Raw genomic sequence first — 18359 nt, forward strand, 5'->3', positions numbered from 1 at the left:
TGTGTGAAAGAGAGAGAGAGAGAGAGAAAGAGAGAGAGAGAGAGAGAGAGAGAGTGAGAGAGAGAGAGAGACAGAGAGAGAGAGAGAGAGAAAGAGAGAGACACTCCCCAGGATATTGAGTAGGTCCTCTAGGGAATTATTTACATTCTGTGCCAGTGCCCACAACAATGGAAAGGAAGAGTCTAGTGATTAGATTCTAGTCATATACCATGAAATTTCAGCATAAATCATCTAGTACTACTCTACAACAACAATGAACTTTTAAAAAAGGAATATAAGATACTAAAAACAAGGGCCAAAGATAATTTATCCTGCAAGGTTGAACATAATTATGGGGGGAGAGGGTGGGATAAACTTTTAAGAGTATTAAAGACTGAGGAAAGTAATTTGGGAACAGTATTTGAAATTTAACATATAGGTACGTTCAATGCACAAAAGAAATTTAAGAAAGGCAAATAACTGTGAATAGCTTTCAAGTCCTAGGTGATGCTTTTCTAGGAGAGGGGGAAAAAAGGCTAAATCCCCTTGGAAATCCCACCTAGTATAACGGTCATAGAATAGATAAAGATAGACTGGGCTTAAGTGTTAGGAAAGAGAGAAGTAGAGAATTGACGCTGTTGTTGTTTACTTTGGTCACTGAGACATAGAAAGGCATAGTCTTACTTAAATTGATCAAGGAAAGATAAATCATGTTATTAGTGTAAGTGACAGAAAATAAATAGAGGAATACTCTGGGAAAGAAAGAGGGTAGAGGGACCGAAGTTTTAAAGGTCAAAGGATATTATTACCTCAGATAAAAACAAACTAAAAATCAGGAGGTATGATTACAAGGACTAGGGATAGGGTACGGTAGACCAGTAACTTCTCTTGGTGCTTTAAAAGGGAGAAGAATAAAGTGTACAGGAATCAGATTATGTGTGTGTGTATGTGCCTACGTGTGTGTATATATATGTGCATGTATGTGTGTACTTATATTTTTATTTCTATACTTATTTATATATCATGTTTTCTTTAAAATGTTATAGTGGATTTTACATATGGGAAAACTACCTTAACAGTCACATTATTAAATGTTAGTAGATTGAACTTACCCATTAAACTGATGAAGAAACTGAGGACCAAGGAAGATAGTTGGTGGCAGGAAGGGGACGGTCTATACCAAAACTTAACAATCTATCATATAACAAAAAACAAAAAACTAAAATTCCTAGGCCTCAGTTTCCTCAGATGTAAAATGGGGTGGGGTGTGATAGAAGGACTCTAAGTTCCCTTCTGGCTCTAGATCTATAAGACTATGAGCAGGCAACTAAAAAAAAAATTAGAAAAAGAACAAATTAAAAATCTACAAATAAGCACCTTACCAAAAAACCTGAAATTTAAAGGAAAAATTTACAAAATTAAAAGGAAACCACTGGACTAATAAGTAAAACTAGGCACTGGTTTTATGAAAAATAACACAGATAAAGCATTAGCTAATTTGATTTTAAAAAAAGAAAAAAACTAAATTACAGTATCAAAAAATGAAAAGGGTGAATTCACCATCAATGAGGATGAAATTAGAGCAATTATTAGGATATATTTTGCCCAATTACATTTCAATAAATCTGACAATCTAAGTGAAATGGATGAATACTTACAAAATTATAATTTTCCCAAATTAACAGAAGAGGAAATAGAATACTTAAATATCCCATCTAAGGGGGAAAAAATTGAACAAGACATATTTTAGCTCCCTAAGAAAAAATCCCCAGGACCAGATGAATTCACAAAAGGATTCTACCAACTTTAAAGAACAACTCATTCCAATACTACATAAACTAATTTTTAAAAAAAAGGCCAAGAAGGAAGCCTGCCAAATTACTTTTATGATACAAATATGATGCAAATACCTAAATCAGAAAGAGCAAAAACAGAAAAAGAAAAGAATAGACCAATTTTCCTAACAAATATTTAGGCAAGAATCTTAAATAAAATACTACCAAGAAGATTACAGCAATAGACCACAAAGATCATACACTATGACCAGGTGGGATTTATACCAGGAATGCAGGGCTAGTTCAATATTAGGAAAGCTATCAGAAGAATTTATTATATCAATAACAAAAACAACACAAAATATATGTTGTCTCAATAGAGGAGAAAAAGCTTTTAATTCATCCAGCATGGCGTTTCTCATGATGTACTCTGCATATACACTAAACAAGTAAGGTGACAAAGTACATCTTTGTTGTATTCCTTTTCCAACCTTAAACCCAATCCATTATTCCATGTTTGGTTCTAACTGTTGTTTTTTAATGCACAAACAAGTTCCTTAGGAGGCAAGTAAGATGATCTGGTACTCTGGTCTCTTTAAGTACTTGCCACATTTTGCTGTGATACACACTGTCAAAGGCTTTAGTGTAGTCAATGGAGCAAAAGTAGATGTTTTCTGGAAATTCCTTGCTTTCTCCATCTTTGGGGGAATTTGGTCTCAGTTCCTCTGCCTCTTTGAAAACCAACCTGCTCTTTTGGTGGGAGCCATTTCTAGTTGCCCTGATCTACATCTTGCCACTGGACACAGATGGCTCTGGAGGAGAAAATGAGGCTGGTGACTTTGCATAGCCCTCCCTCACTTAAATTCAATTCACTTGCAAGTCACGGCATTATCTTCTCTCTTCAAGAACAAAGGACAAACAACAACAGAGCCTCTCTGGTAATTCTCAGTTCACATATGCTAAAGAACAATCTTAAGCATAACCTTGCTGGCATGTGAAATGAGAGCAACTGTTTAGTAATTTAAATATTCCTTGGCATTGCCCTGGTTTAGGACTGGAATGTAAACTGATCATTTCCAGTCCAGTGGCCACTGTTGAATTTTCCAAATTTGATGGCATATGGAGTACAGTATTTTAACAGCATAATCTTTTAAGGTTTTCAATAACTCAGGTGGAATTCCATCACCTCCCCTAGCTTTACTGTTAGCAATGCTTCCTAAGACCCACTTGACTTCATTCTCCAGGATGTATGACTCTAGATCAGTAACCACACCATGGTGGTTATTGGTGATGTTAAGGTCTTTCTTATATAGTTCTTTTGTGTATTCTTGCTACCTCTTCTTAATCTCTTCTGTTTCTGTTAAATCCCTATCATTTTTGTCTTTCATCATGCCCATTTTTGCATGAAACCCTCCCTTGATATCTCTGATTTTCTTGCAGAGACCTCTTGTCTTTCCTATTCAAAAATTGTCTTCTATTTCTTTACATTGCTCATTTAAGAAAGCCTTATTATATCTCCTTGCTATTCTCTGGAAGTCTGCATTCAGTTGAATATATCTTTCCCTTTCACCTTCCTTCTTTCCTCAGCTATTGGTAAATCTTCATCAGAGAGCCGTTTTACTTTTTTGCTGTTCTTTTTCTTTGGAACATTGTTTGTTGCTGACTCCTATACAGTATTGCAAACTTCTGTCCATAGTTCTTCAGGCAAGCTATCTACCAGATCTAAGCGTTAAATCTATTTATTACCTCCACTTCATATTCATAAAGGATGGTCTGATTTTCCCTACTTTCTTCAATTTATGTCTGAATTTTGCATTAAGAAACCCCTAATCTGAGCTACAGTTAGCTCCAGGTCTTATTTTAACTGGCTGTATAAAGCTCCTCCACTTTTGGTTGAAAAGAAATCTGATTTCTATATTGACCATCTGGTGATGTCCATTTGTAGAGATGCCTTTGGGGTTGTTAAAAAGAGTGTTTGTTATGACTAGCAAGTTATCTTCATTTTGTATTACAAGGCCAAACTTACCTGTTATTCCAATTATCTTTTGATTTCCTATTTTACCATTCTAGTCCCCTATGATTAATGTGATAGCTTATTTTAGTGTTATTTCTAGATGTTGCTGGTCTTCATAGAACTGATCAACTTTGACTTCTTTGGCATCAATGGTTGGAGCATAGACTTGGATTACTGTAATGTTGAATGGTTTGCCTTGGATTCAAACAGCTACCATTCAGTCATTTTTGAGATTATAACCCAGTAATAATGATAAGTAGTATCTAACTAAAATTATTAGTAAGCATCATCTGTAATGTGCATAAGGTAGAAGCCTTTCCAATAAGATCCGGGGTGAAGCAAGGATGCCCATTATCACCACTATTATTCAATATTGTTCTAGAAATGCTAGCTATACCAATAGGACAAGAAAAAAATTTAAGGAATTAACATAGGTAATGAAAAAAAAACCATCACTCTGTAGATTATATGATGGCATACTTAGAGAATCAACTGAAAAACTAGCTGAAACAACTAACAACTTCAGCAAAGTTGCCTGATGTAACAAAAACTCACTTAAATCTATATATTATTCTATATATTACCAACAAAGACCAGCAGCAAGAAATAGAAAGAGAAATTCCATTTAAAGTAACTGCAGACAATATGAAATACTTGGGAGTCTACTTTCCAAGACAAACTCAGAACACAATTACAAAATATTTTTCACACAAATAAAGTCAGCTCCAAACAACTGGAGAAATATTAATTGCTCATGGATAGGCCAAATCAATATAATAAAAATGACAATTCTCCCTGAAATAATTTACTTATTCAGTGCTATACAAATAGAAAAAAACCCAAAAATTTTATAGAGCTAGAAAAAATAATAATAAAATTCATGTGGAAGAACAAAGGTCAAGAATATCAAAGGAATCAATGAAAAAAAATGTGAAGGAAGGTGGCTTAGCAGTACTAGATCTCAAAGTGTATTGCAAAAAAGGTAATCATCAAAGCAGTCTGGTACTGGCTAAGAAATAGATCAATGGATCAGTATAATAAATTAGGTACACCACACACAGTAGTAAATGACTTTAGTAAATCTAGTATTCGACAAACTCAAAGATCCAAAATTTGGGGACAAGAAAGTAGTTTTCCTAGGAATTTTTGTTAAATAGTAAAGTAGTTTGGCACAAACTAGGAATAGATCAATGTCTCCCACTGAATACCTAGATAAGGCCAAAATGGATACATGATTTAGTCATTTAAAAGGTGAGATGAGCAAATTAGGGGAGAATGAAATATTTTACCTGTCATATTTATGGATAAGGAAAGAATTTATGACCAAAGAAGAGATAGAGAGCATTATGGGATGTAAAATGGATAATTCTGATTACAAATTAAAAATCAAATTAAATCAAATTTAAAAGGTTTTGCACAAACAAAACAAATGTAGCCACAATTAAGAGGAAAGCAGGAAAATGTGTAGGGGAGAGATTGATAGCAAGTTTCTCTGGTAAAACCTCAGTTCTCAAATACATAAATAACCGAGCCAAGTTTATAAGAATATGAGTCATTCCCCAATTGACAGATAAATAGCCAAAGGATATGAACAAGAAGTTTTCAGAAGAAGAAATCAAAGCTATCTATAGTTGCATGAAAAAAATGCTCTAAATCACTACTGATTAGAGAAATCCAAATTAAAACAACTCTGAGGTACCACCCCACACCTATCAGATTGGCTAATATGACAAAAAAGGAAAATGACAAATGTTGGAGGGGATGTGGGAAAATTGGGTCACTAATGCACTTAGCCAAGTTGTGAACCAATCCAACCACTCTGGAGAGCAACTGGAATTATGTCCAAAGGGCTATAAAACTGTATATACCCTCTGACCCAGCAATACCACTACTAGTATTTTGTTCACAGATGATTGTGCACTCAATGCTGCCTCTAAAGCTGAGAAGCAAGAGCATGAATATTGATACTCTGCCACTTGTGCTTATTTTGGCCTGATAATTATCACTAAGAAAACAAAATTTTTCCCTAGCCAGCACTGCATCATCCATATGTGGAACCATTGGTTATAGCAAATGGAGAAATTTTGAATTCTGTGGCTAAATTCACTTACCTTGGCAGTATTCTTTCCAAGGATGTCTATATACCTGAAGAGGCTGGCACATGCATTGCCAACACTAGCTCAGGGTTGGGAGGCTCTGAAGGAAAGTATGGGAGAGAAGAGTAATGTATTAGACTGCCTACCAAACTGAAAGTCTACAGAGCTGCTGTGCTGACCTCATTGTTTTATGCCTATGAAACCTGGACAGTATACCAGGAAACTGAATTACTTCCATTTGAATTGTCTTAGGAAGATTCTAAAGATCACCTGGCAAGATAAGGTCCCAGACACTGAAGTCCTTTCTTAAGCCGAACTGCCAAACATTCAAACTTTACTGCAGAGAACACAACTCCAATGGGCTGGACACGTATGTTTAAATATCAAACATATGTTTGCCTAAAAGATTACTTTATGGAGAACTCACACAGGGAAGTACTAACATGGAGGTCAGAAGAATTAATACAAAGACATTCTCAAGGTCTTTCTGAAGAACTCTGGTATCAGTTTTGAGACATGGGAGACACTGGCACAGGATCATCCAGCATGGTGTGCCCACATTAAAGAAGGGGCTATACTCCATGAGAAAAGCAGAATTACACTAGCTCAAAAGAAACATGAGATGTACAAATTTAGAGACACCTCCACTCCAAATATTCATGTGGACTGTTTGTGCCTGACCTATGATAGAGGCTTCCAAGCTCATACTGATCCAATAAACTACAGTTGGACACACTGTACCTTGAGCTGGACATAGTGATATCATTTTTGTCCTCTTTGAGCACAAAGGACAACAACCAAACAACTACTACTAGACTTGTATCCCAAGGAGATCAAAGGAAAAGGGAAAAGACCTACATGTACAAAAATATTTACACTGGCTCTTTTTGTGGTAGCAAAGAATTAGAAATTAAGGGGGTGCCCACCAATTAGAGAACTACTGAACAAGTTATTATATATGATTTTGATGAAATACTATTGTACCATAAGAAATGATGAGCAGGATGCTTTCAGAAAAACTTGGGAAGACATATATATATGAACTGATGCAAAGTGAAATGAGCAGAACTAGAATACTGTAACAGTAAAAGTGATATTGTATGATGCCAATTATGAAGCTATTCTCAGCAATGCAATGATCTAAAATAATTCTGAAGGATTTATTATGAAAAATACTATCCATCTCCAGAGAAAGAACTGATGGTGTAGGAATATAGGTTGAAGCATACTTTCTTAACTTTGTTTTTCTTGGGGTTTTTTGGTTATGTGTTTTCTTTTGAAACATGGCTAATATGGAAATATTTTGCATTACTACACATGTATAATCTATATCAAATTGCTTACCTTCCCAAAGAATAGGGAGGGAAGGGAGTAAAACAATATGAAACTCAAAATTTAAAACAAAAGCTAAAAATTTTTGTTTACATGTAATTGAGAAAAACAATTTTTAATTAAGTTTTTTTTTAAAGTATTTTAAGTATCTATTATGTGCCATGGATGGGGCTAGGCATTGGGGCATGTTATATAAAAATTTCTTACATGCAAGAATTGGTAAAAAAAAAAAAAGAAAGAAAAGGGCAAGTGAATATCTAGGAAGTATATGATAAGAAAAAGAGGTGGACCAGTCATATATGGGGGTTGATGAAAAACCTGTGAAGAGCCTGAGTGCTTCACCATACTCATGAATTTTTTAAAAAAATCTTGAGGAAACCCTTTGGCATATTAGGCAGATTATTAAAAAAAGATTGATAGACTACAGAAAAGAATCCCATCAGAAAGAAGGGATAGGTGGACAGCAATTTGCACTATGTGAAAATGGCTACATCCATGAGATTTCAGCATGAATTATGAATTTAAAAATTCTTATTAAGTTCTAATTATGTACAAAGCTCTAGGAACACAAATATAAAGGTGAGACAGTCCTGGCCCTAAAGAAGTTTACTTTCTAAATAGGTGCAAATCAGCCTGGGATATTCAACACCTTCCCACTTCCCTCAGCCTCCTCTGATTCAAGGGTTGGAAGATGAAGCACTGAACTTTTCCCTAAGCCTAATAAACGGCAGGATTTTGGACTTTCAGCTAACTTTACTTCCCATCTCCAATTCTGCTCAGTTTCAACTCCATAGTTACCCAGACACTCCCTTATGCACCACCCTTCCCTTCCCTTTTGTGTATTTTCTTTCCCAATTAGATAGTAAACTCCTTGAGGGAAGAGGCTGTCTTTCTTTCTTATTTGTATCTGCAGCACTTAGCACAAGCTTTTAATAAATGTTTATTGAATTGAACTCAAGATAAACATATATAGGAATGATGGGCAGGAAGGAGCATTTTGGAGCCATGGGGAAATAGATTTATACAACCTTTAGAGCAGCAATAACATAACTGATTTGATTATGGTTCCATATCTGGAAAGCAGAAATGGAGGTTAGAAATTACACACACACCTCAGTTAGTCACTCAGTCCAAAAGGATTTATTAAACACCTAAGAGTTTTGGAAACGCCAGGCACCATGATAAATACTGGGGATACAAAGAAAGGCAGAAGACAGAACTTTCCCTGAAGAAGCTGACAATCTAATCATGCATCAGGCAATCAACTGTCTGGGTTGTAAAATAAAATATGACTGGGGCCAGCTAGATATAGTCCCACATGAGGAACTAATCATTCAGGACAGTGTAGACTCCAGGGCAAAAAAGATTTTGTTTCAAAAGGCATAATCTCTGATTGAAAGAGTACAGTAACAAGGTAGCAGACGAGAAGATAAAGACAGTATGAAGTAAAGCATGGCTGGGACTGGCTAGATATTAGTGGGTCATAGGAAGCACTCATCAGTAAAGACAATGCAAACCCCAGGGCTGACGTTTCAGACAGGAATGGTTTAATTCTCTCAGGGCATGAGCTCTAATTCAGTGGATGAAGTAGGATGTGCAGGTATAAAGAAACTATCTCCTCTAATCTCTAGCACCTTACTTTGTACATAGTACAGATTATTAAACAAAGATTGATAGACTATAGAAAAGCATCCCATCAGAAAGAAGGCACAGGTAGACAGCAAATTAATAGAGCCCTGCTTAAAGGAACACCTTCTAGAAATAATTCGATGGCCCAAAGCTTCTTCTCCAGATTCACACATGAGAAAGCTTTTACCTGAAACAGCCTTGGATTTGCCAGAAGGAAATTACATATCACCTGCGGTAGCAGATGATACCATCTCCATTCACCCAGAAAACCTTATCTTTTCTTAGCCTCAATATCTCAATCAGAGAAGGTAACTGAAAGTAGATTTTTTTTTAAACAGGTTTTCTGAAATTTGTTTCTAGAACTGCATTAGAGTATCTTTTGACACGTACGGAAGTATCTACACAGACTAACCTGCCTTTCCACACTGACTACATGTCAGACAAGGTGACCTGATAACAAAGAGACCAAACACAATTCCTTGTCTAACTGGTCAGACACTTTAATTTTTATGGGTGAAGGCCCTTTGAACATCACTTGATCTGTCAGGTTCCTCGTTTCAGTAACTTTCTTTTTCTTACCTCCAAAGTTATTTCAATTATATACTTTTGGATGCTTGATGCCTTTCAAAATGTGCTTTTTAACTCTTAAAAATCTGATATCTGTAATTTTCTACCACAAATCAGCAGGGATGACATGTTCTTCATAAACATTTTATTTCATGCTCTTAAAAATGTTGTCGTTTAAACAAAAAAACCAGTAAGAACTAGCTTATAATGAGCAATTTTATTCCAAGTAATTTTTATTTCATAAAAATCAATTAACATTCACTCAAGTCAGTACTTAGTGGGGTTTTTTGGTTCCAATATTTTAAATTGACAATTATCTAATCCAATAACTACAGAGGAAGCATTTTTAGTTAACTTAATTGCAATCATAAATACAAATACCTTTCCTCCTCTGACCTCATTTTACTCATATTTAAACTTCAATTTTAAAAAGTATATTTTCTTTTCATTAGAGTCATATTTTTTTCTTTGTGTAAGTTACACCCTAAAAACAAATTAGACTCTTTTGAAAAAGGGGTTATGTCTTAGGAAATGACTGTTTCAGTACAAGAAATGATGGCCTGAAAAAGTCAATTTAGCTCCAGAAGAGTCATTCTTTTCATTCAGACTATAGTTTATTTCTTTTCTAATAAGGCAAAAATAATAACTATTTCAGGCCAGGCTTATCCAATAATTTCTCCAAACAGCAATCAATTTCCAGGAGAACTATCTGCTATTACTACACACTCCATAAGTGAATATAAGAATGATATTTTTATCAATATTTCTTTTGTCACTCATTTCAAGAAGTTTGGGATCATTAAAAACTCTGAAAATTTTTTGAAAGGTAATTCTGCCTCCTCTTCTATTCATTTCTGGGTCCAATTTATTATCCATCCAGATCATCTGTCCAAGATATTTAAACTGATAAGCCAGATATTTAGACTGAATATCTAATTCATAAATATACTGGCAATGATGCTGTATGTCTGAAATATTATAACCTCTGAAGAATTAATGTTGCAGTTTGCCCAAAAGGCAAGACAAAGGTGTGTGGAAGGAACGAGCAGATTGCAATATATTACCAATTATGTACTGTGAATAAGGATATCATCAAAAGGTGGTATGACCCAAAAAAGATGGGGTTTGGGAAAGGTATAATCATATGTTCCAGTGGTTTCCACCCAATATTTAAACATGGAAAAAAGCCCCAGATACTTTGGAAGGAGTCTTTTTGGAGAATTCAGTGAAGATATGGACAGAAGACACACAGATTAAGAAGGCTGTGATCTGAACTGATGGAAAGAGCACCATCATTAATAAGATCAAAAATCTACTGAGTTAGAACAAGGTTATTTTATCAAGAGAAATCTCAGTTTGAACACCCTTTAATTAAAGTGGTAGTTTGAATTATAAATATGAATGTTTTAAATAGGTAATTTTTTCTCCCTCTCCTCTCTAACAACTTCATTGCCATTTGCTAGAATAATCCTTCTCATGTATAGAAGTAGCAATGTTGCTGTTGCATTAAAAAACCTTCAAAGGCTTAGTACTGTCCACTAAGCAAATTCAAATTCCTTTGCCTTGCACTCATTGTAATACCATCCTACCTTTAAAGTCTTAGGTAGGCAAAACTGATTATGAGAATCTTTGGTCAATTTGATGAATTTCCCAAATCAAAGCCAGTAGATTATAGGGTGAGGATCATTGTCTGAACAGCTTTTCCCATGGAGGCAGTATGTACCCTGGAAATTTTCCAAGATAACAAGGAACTTCATTAATTTGTTTCCTAAAGATGATTAGAAACTAAAAATATATACCTCTTCTCTTTTCAAAATAATCACCCTATCCCTGTGGCCTGTAAAATGCTGGTGTAAAATGAGCTCAACCCTCCCCTTCCTTTTCTCCCCTCCTCAAGAGAAAATGGTGACTTGAAGGAGAAACACAAAGCCAGCTAGCCTGTGGTTCATAGGCTTCAAATACCGGTACACCTCTTACTTTCCTTCTTCCCAGTTTCTGAGAATAGTTCACAGACCAGAATTCTCAAGAATGCTCCAAATACAGTGGTAGCTCTGAAATGACAGTCCTTGCAGAAGCATATGGCAGTGGTAGATCTGTACTTAGAAGGAGCCTGAGAGAAAAGCTCCTAAGAGTGGACTTTCTCAACTATGGGAGTTGACTCTTGAGAGTTAACCATAATAAACCTTTCACAGTATTAAATATTTTGTATTATAAGTATTATTTTGTATTGTAACTGTGTCATATTCCCCAACTAGACTCCAGGAGAGCAGATGCACCTTATCTACATAAGGAATCAACTTCAGCACCTACCATTGCAATCAGCAAACAACAGGTGTTTAATAAGGGCTGAATTCAGTTGTTGTGTTTTGTTTCCCCAGAAATACAAACAGAAGGACGAAGAAGCTATAGAAATAATCTTCAAAAATTTCCAACCACCCATGTTGTTGTTGTTCAGTCATTTCAGTCTTGCCCAACTCTTTGTGACTCCTTTTTTTTTTTAATTTTCTTGGCAAAGATACTAGAGTTGTTTTTTTCCTTCTCCAGCTTTCCTCTTTTTTATTCCCACTGCCCTCACAATACCACCCAATGTCAGAATGGTGTTTTTTGCTTGCACTAGCCTCCTCTAACCTTTCCTGCCCTCAGTCTTCAACTGTGCACACATCTATCATGTCACTTATATTCAGCTCATCCTTCTAGACTCAGTTCAAATGTAACCTTTTTCAATAAGCCTTCCCTGATCACTCCAGATGGAAGTTGCTTCTCCCTCTTATTTATGTTCATTCCTTATGTTACCTACTATGAGGTACAGGGAAAGATCCTTTCTCACCTCTATATTCACAACATCACTCAGCACCATCAATAAATGTTAGTTAAATGAATGTGCTTTTAATAAACATTCAAGAATCTTCTAAATTCAGTGTCCATTCATCTCATTGTAACTGACTGAATTACTTCCAAAGATAATGCACATATACAAGATTAGAATAACTGAAATTTATGTGTAGAATCTGAAGTATGATTTTAATTATAACTTTAATCCAAAAATATTATCTGTGGAAACATATGTCTGAATGGGAAAATATTATTCAATACATGCATCTTTAATTTACTAGAATTCCTCTCATGTAAAGCGAGTTCCAGAGGTAATGGCTTCTCATAATTAAGCAGCTGTAAAACAAAAATAGAAAAAAATTATAATTCTTACCTGAGTATGCTCAATTCAACTGGCTATGAGATACTAGATGTTACATAGATTATATCACATTTGATAGCAGCATTTTCCCAGTGTGGTTCTCTCTTGTATTTTTCATATAATATCACATGTGACTAGAAAATAAAAATGAAACATTTATATAATAGTTTTTGTTCAGTAGCTATCAGAATAAAAATTCTATTTGGATAAAATTTTAGTTAAAAAAATACAATACACATAACAAAGTTACAAATGTCTCTGTGAAATGTCATGAATAAGCCAATATTTAATGAGAAAACATACTAATAAATGAATTTTATAGTCATAAGCTTTACAAATTATTTTTGTCAGAACAACCTTTCTGTGAAGCTATAAGGTTACCTGGTTAATAATTATGTTAAGTAACAACTCTGTTATTGCAGATATTTTACCATTAAAACAAATGTTTTTATTATGTGGTAATAAGTAATAACTCATTTTTGTTGTTTATAAAGATCTTTCAAATAAGATAACATACATAAATATCTTGGCAAACCTTAAAGTACTATGTAAATGCTGGTTATAGTTATTGTTAACCAACATATCAACAGTGTCTAACACTGTAAACACTGTGGATGAATGCTTTACTCCCTACAACCATCTGAAGTAGGTGGTGTAATCATGATTATACCCAATTAATAGATGAAGAAACCAAAACTAAGAGGGGTTTCGTGACTAGTGTCCATGCCTGCCAGGCTGGTAAACATCAGAGCTGAGATTCCAACCAAATGCAGTGCTTTTTCCACAAAGTTTTCCTTGCTTTTCCAGTGATAATTCAATCTCACTGCACTCTCGCAGACAGACAGCTATCATCAGTACCAGTAGTACCCTTCATGATATAGCTGACTTTAGGTGGTTTATCTACCAGCTAAGTACTGAAAGTGTCCCTGATGATTGGCAGGGATAATCAGAAATTCAAAAGCACTGATAATACATAAATGTAATAGGATTATAGTTTCCATTCCTCTTAAACTGCTATGTGAGGTGTTTGGGATGTTTAATCCCCCGGTAACTAGGCCAGACCCATATCAGAGACAGCTAGGATTTTGAGGTTTTATTTTCATTCCTAAAGAAAAGGGGAAAACACAAGTCATTCCAGGAAGTAACACAAAGGAAGAAATCACCTTATTCCATGAAGTAATTCAAATGAATCTCTGCCATAAAGTCAAATTCTTATCAGAACCAGTGGCAGAACATTTTGTCTCTATGCCAATGGGGGGGGGGAGATGTACCACCGTTTAATCAATCAACAAACATTAAGCACCTACTGTACAAAGACACTGTGCTAGGTGCTGAGAAAACAAAGGAAAAAAGATAGTCCCTTCCCTTAAGAAGTTTACTAGTATCATTTACCAAAGTTCTCTTAAGATTTAATTTCTTTTTACCCTCCAAAAAGTTTATGTCATACATAAACCAAGCTAAATTTCAAATAAAACAAAGCAATAAACATTTCCCAAGATTGGTTATATACAATGCTAAAAATGCCTATCTAGGGGCAGCTTCGTGACTCAGTGGATAGAGCACCAGCCTTGGAGTCAGGAGGACCTGAGTTCAAATCTGGCCTTAGCCACTTGACACTTACTAGCTGTGTGACCCTGGGAAAGTCACTTAACTCCATTGTCTAGCCAAAAAGGAAGGAAGGAAAGAGAAAGAAAGAAAGAAAGAAAGAAAGAAAGAAAGAAAGAAAGAAAGAAAGAAAGAAAGAAAGAAAGAAAGAAAGAAAGAAGGAAGGAAGAAGAGAAGGAGAAGAAGAAGGAGGAAGAAGAAGGAGAAGGAAAGAAGAAGAAGAAAGAAAGAAAAAGAAAGAAAGAAAGAAAGAAAGAAAGAAAGAAAGAAAGAAAGAAAGAAAGAAAGAAAGAAAGAAAGAAAGAAAGAAAGACCTATCTAAAATCTTAGCAAGTTCTTTCTGGGATGCCCATAGTAGGAATGTAGGATAGGAGGTTTAAGAGGAGGGGGAAAAACTGAGTTTTCTCTTCTTAAGGCAGTAAAGAGAAAGTTAAATATCAAAACAAATATTCAAGACATGGTACTGGGTTGCTGGGACCTAGGATCACACACATTTTGGAGGTTCTTCCTGAAATGATAGAGAATCCTTGGATTTGACCTTGAGTTCGAGAGAACTCAACTTCTTTGGGACCTCCTGTGGCCTCCCAAAGGAAAAAAACTATTGCCCAAGTTTAATGGCACCTGACAGGGGAGTTAGAGACTGGTGCTGGTGGATTACTGGGCAGACTAGAGGGAGTAAGAGGAAAGTAGGGGCAGGAGAGATCTCAGCTACAGCTAAGGACAGGCCAAAGCAGCAGCTGTGAAAAGCAAGAACAGTGCTAGGAGCCAGAGGAGTTGGAAAAGCCCCATCTTCACACATACGCACTTCCGGCAAAGGAGAGGGGCAGGAGAATGAGGTGACTTTACCTGCAAGTCCTACTTTGTCTGAAGGTTCATCTACAGTCCTATATACTCTACTGTTCCTAAATTGCATGGCCTTTAACAATGATTTTTTATAAGCCAATTAATATGTGTTTTGGCATTGACTGAGGAAGATAGCTCATGAGGGAAGCACATTTTGTAGTTTTACAGGGATGGAAGTAGGTAGGGGAAGTAGGCATTCTATCAATCAAAGTTTCTTAAATTTTGGTCATTTACTGAGAATATTCCCAAACATAACCACTAATACTCCTGTTGAATCCAAAGAAAAGGAGAATTAGTAAGGAGAAGACTCAGTAGAAGAGGTTAGGCGATTAATGTGGTTGTATTTGAGGATACCCTGTATCATATGCCCATACTCTACACTGCTAAAGACAAAGTGTGTGATCTGTTAGCCTTGGATGATATTTTTTTTCCCTGTAACTTAGAGATACTGAGAAAAATATTAGAATTTTTATCATATATATAAACTGAACAATATTTTATTTTAAATTATAAAATTATTTTTTCATTTTTTTCTTCACTGGTGATTTTATTAGTGTAGACGGCTCCAGGTGATAAAACTCCCTCTACCAATGTAAAAGTTAAGTGACTTGCCCAAATATAATACAAGTTAGACCTGAACCCAGGTAGTCCTAACTCTATCACTGCTAATATTCCTTTCATCTTTTCTTTTCTAACAATATTTATATCAACTTAAATATCAATCTATAACTATAGATGTGTATCTCTCTACATAGATACATATATACATACATATGTATGTATATATAAACATATATGTGTGGGTACATAAATATAAACTTATTTATTAAATTCTTACCATGCTTAAAATACTGTTTATTTCTATAACGTACTAGAAATTAGCCATATTCAATCACGTACTCTAAGGAAAGCTGAGCACCACAGAAACAACCCCTTCAGGTCACGGTGCTGGAGAAAATTTTGGGGAGTCCCTTGGACCGTGAGGAGGTTCAGGCTATTCACTGGAAGGTCAAATAACTGAAGCTGATGCTTAAATACTTTGGCCACATAATGAGAAGAAAGGACTGATAAAAAACAAAAAACAAAAATACTGATGTTGAGAAAGATTGAAGGCAAAAGAAAAGGGGACAGTAGAGGATGAGATGGATAGACAGAGTCGTACAAACAACGAACATGAATCTGGACAAACGTTAAGAGAAAATGGAAGATAGAAGGGCCTGGCATGGTATGATACATGTGGTATGAAGAGTCAGACATGACTAAATAACTGAACAACGATAACAATTATGCTAAGTCCTGAATAAATCCTTTGTGACTGTTTTTAAAATTGGGGAGTACATTTTTCTTGCCCCTTTGGAATTTATCAACCAATAATCAATTTACTAAACATTTAAGAACCATCTACTACACACAAGGCACCATGCTTGAAACTGAGAAAGTCAAATTCAAAACCAACAGCCTGCAACCTTAATTGAGGGAATGTCACATACACAAGTGAGCAGCTGGATGACAAGGTGGATGGAGCACTGGGCCTGGGAGTCAGGAAGACTCATCTTCCTGAGTTTGGATCTGGCCTCAGACACGTGCTAGCTGTGTGACTCCTTGGCAAGTCACTTAACCCAGTTTGCCTTAGTTTCCTCATTTGTAAAGGGAGCCGGAGAAGGAAATGGCAAACCACTCCTGCATCCTTGTCAACAATACACGAAATAGGGCCACAGAGTGTTGGATACAACTGAAATGTATGACAACAAGGCATAGACAAGTAATCTGTGTCTCAGTGTCCTCATCTATAAATTGCAGAGACTGAACTAAGACTCCCTTCCAACTCTAAAGCCAGTGATCCTAGGAGCTAAGTGGAACACAACATGCTAACTAAGTGCTACGCAAAAGTATTCTGAGAAAGTTGAAGAGACAAAAATGACTTTGGGGAGAGATCACTGAGCTGAATGAGGGAGGCTCAGGAAAAGCCTTCTAGAAGGACTGCCACCTGCATTAGGCCTCAGAGGAAAGTAAGAATTTCAACAAAACATCACAGGGCTTTACAGTTGATACTATAACAAATAATCCCACAGCCAGCCTGGCAGAAGTGAGAAAGACAGCAGACTTACTGAGTTTTACTTTTTGCTGTTATTAAACTGAATCCCTTCCCTTTGAAGTGGTCTCAGTCTTCTCCCTTAGTTAACTATAAAACAGCCTCCTCTGAACCTTAGCTAATTTATCTCTTACACATTCCCCTGTCATCTCCTTATAATTGAAAACCATAGTAATCTAATTCCCTTCACTTCTGGTTTTTAAAATAAAACTTTGACATTAAATATAATCTCACCTCTTATTATTCCATTGCTGTCCCCTGTTATTCCTTACATAAAAAAAAGTCACCCAGTGAATTAATGTAAATTCTCTATACACACTAGTATTCATAGACATCAACATGATAAATATAAATGTTTAGTTATTCCAAGCATTTTGGGCTATAATTAACAAGCCAGTAAAAAATTTAAATGGTTCCTAACCATTAACCTAAAATTCTCTAGAGATTCTTTAAAGCAAGCAGACTTATTTAAAAACTAAATAAATCAGTCAATTGAGAATCCTCCTCATGATTTATCAGAATCTTGATTTAACCTTTCTTTTATTTTATATTAATGAATACGCTTCTCAATCTTTAAAGAAAAGTCAATCTTTGCAGAAAAATGGCTTTCTATAAGCCACTGAGCCCTACAAGCTTCTCTCATTTTTTGCTGTCTTCATAATGACACGATTGTTAACAATAGTCTATACTTGAAGACAATTACAAAGTATTTTTACATAGATGATCTCATTTGGGGTCTATAACAACACTGTGAGCTAAGTCAGGATTAATATTATTATTTCTATTTTAAAGGTGAAATGGGCTCAGAGGAGTTAGCTGAGTTCCCCTAGGTCACAAAGTTAATATGTGTCAAAAACAGAATATGAATCCTTCTGACTCCAACTCTGATGTCCTTTCCCCTTCTGTGCATGAGCTCATGTATTTTACACAGCTATCTCAAGTTTGATATAAAGATTCTCTATATCACTATATTGCTATATTACTTTACTACTATATATTATATCACTATATTAAGGACCTAACATTCCATTAATGTAGGCAATTCCTCCCACTAACACAAATCACAAGCCTTCTATGCCTTTAACATTTGCTGTGGCAATTAGACTACTGAAGAATTTGGAGTAATAGATTATGACAGATAGGATGCTGGACTTCCAGATGAGATAATGTGCAGTGTGACCCTAGGCAAGTCACTTAACCCTGTTTACCTTTGTTTCTTCATCTCTTCTTAGAG

The 18359-nt window shown here is 35.5% G+C and overlaps 1 protein-coding gene across 5 annotated transcripts in view; it reads right to left on the bottom strand.

The window, feature by feature from the left end:
* The window catches only part of GULP1 (GULP PTB domain containing engulfment adaptor 1), a 355456-nt gene that overhangs the window by 224484 nt on the left and 112613 nt on the right, over nucleotides 1-18359 (bottom strand). For all 5 annotated transcript variants that reach the window (XM_020993575.2, XM_020993579.2, XM_078146941.1 and 2 more), the window contains exon 2: nucleotides 12598-12719. The gene's annotated coding sequence lies outside the window, so the exon portion shown is untranslated. The remainder of the gene's footprint in view (nucleotides 1-12597; nucleotides 12720-18359) is intronic.

This window comes from Phascolarctos cinereus, unplaced genomic scaffold (assembly GCF_003287225.1).
Source record: "Phascolarctos cinereus isolate Bilbo 61053 unplaced genomic scaffold, phaCin_HiC Scaffold_726;HRSCAF=1367, whole genome shotgun sequence".
In the NCBI taxonomy this organism is placed as follows: Eukaryota; Metazoa; Chordata; class Mammalia; order Diprotodontia; family Phascolarctidae; genus Phascolarctos; species Phascolarctos cinereus.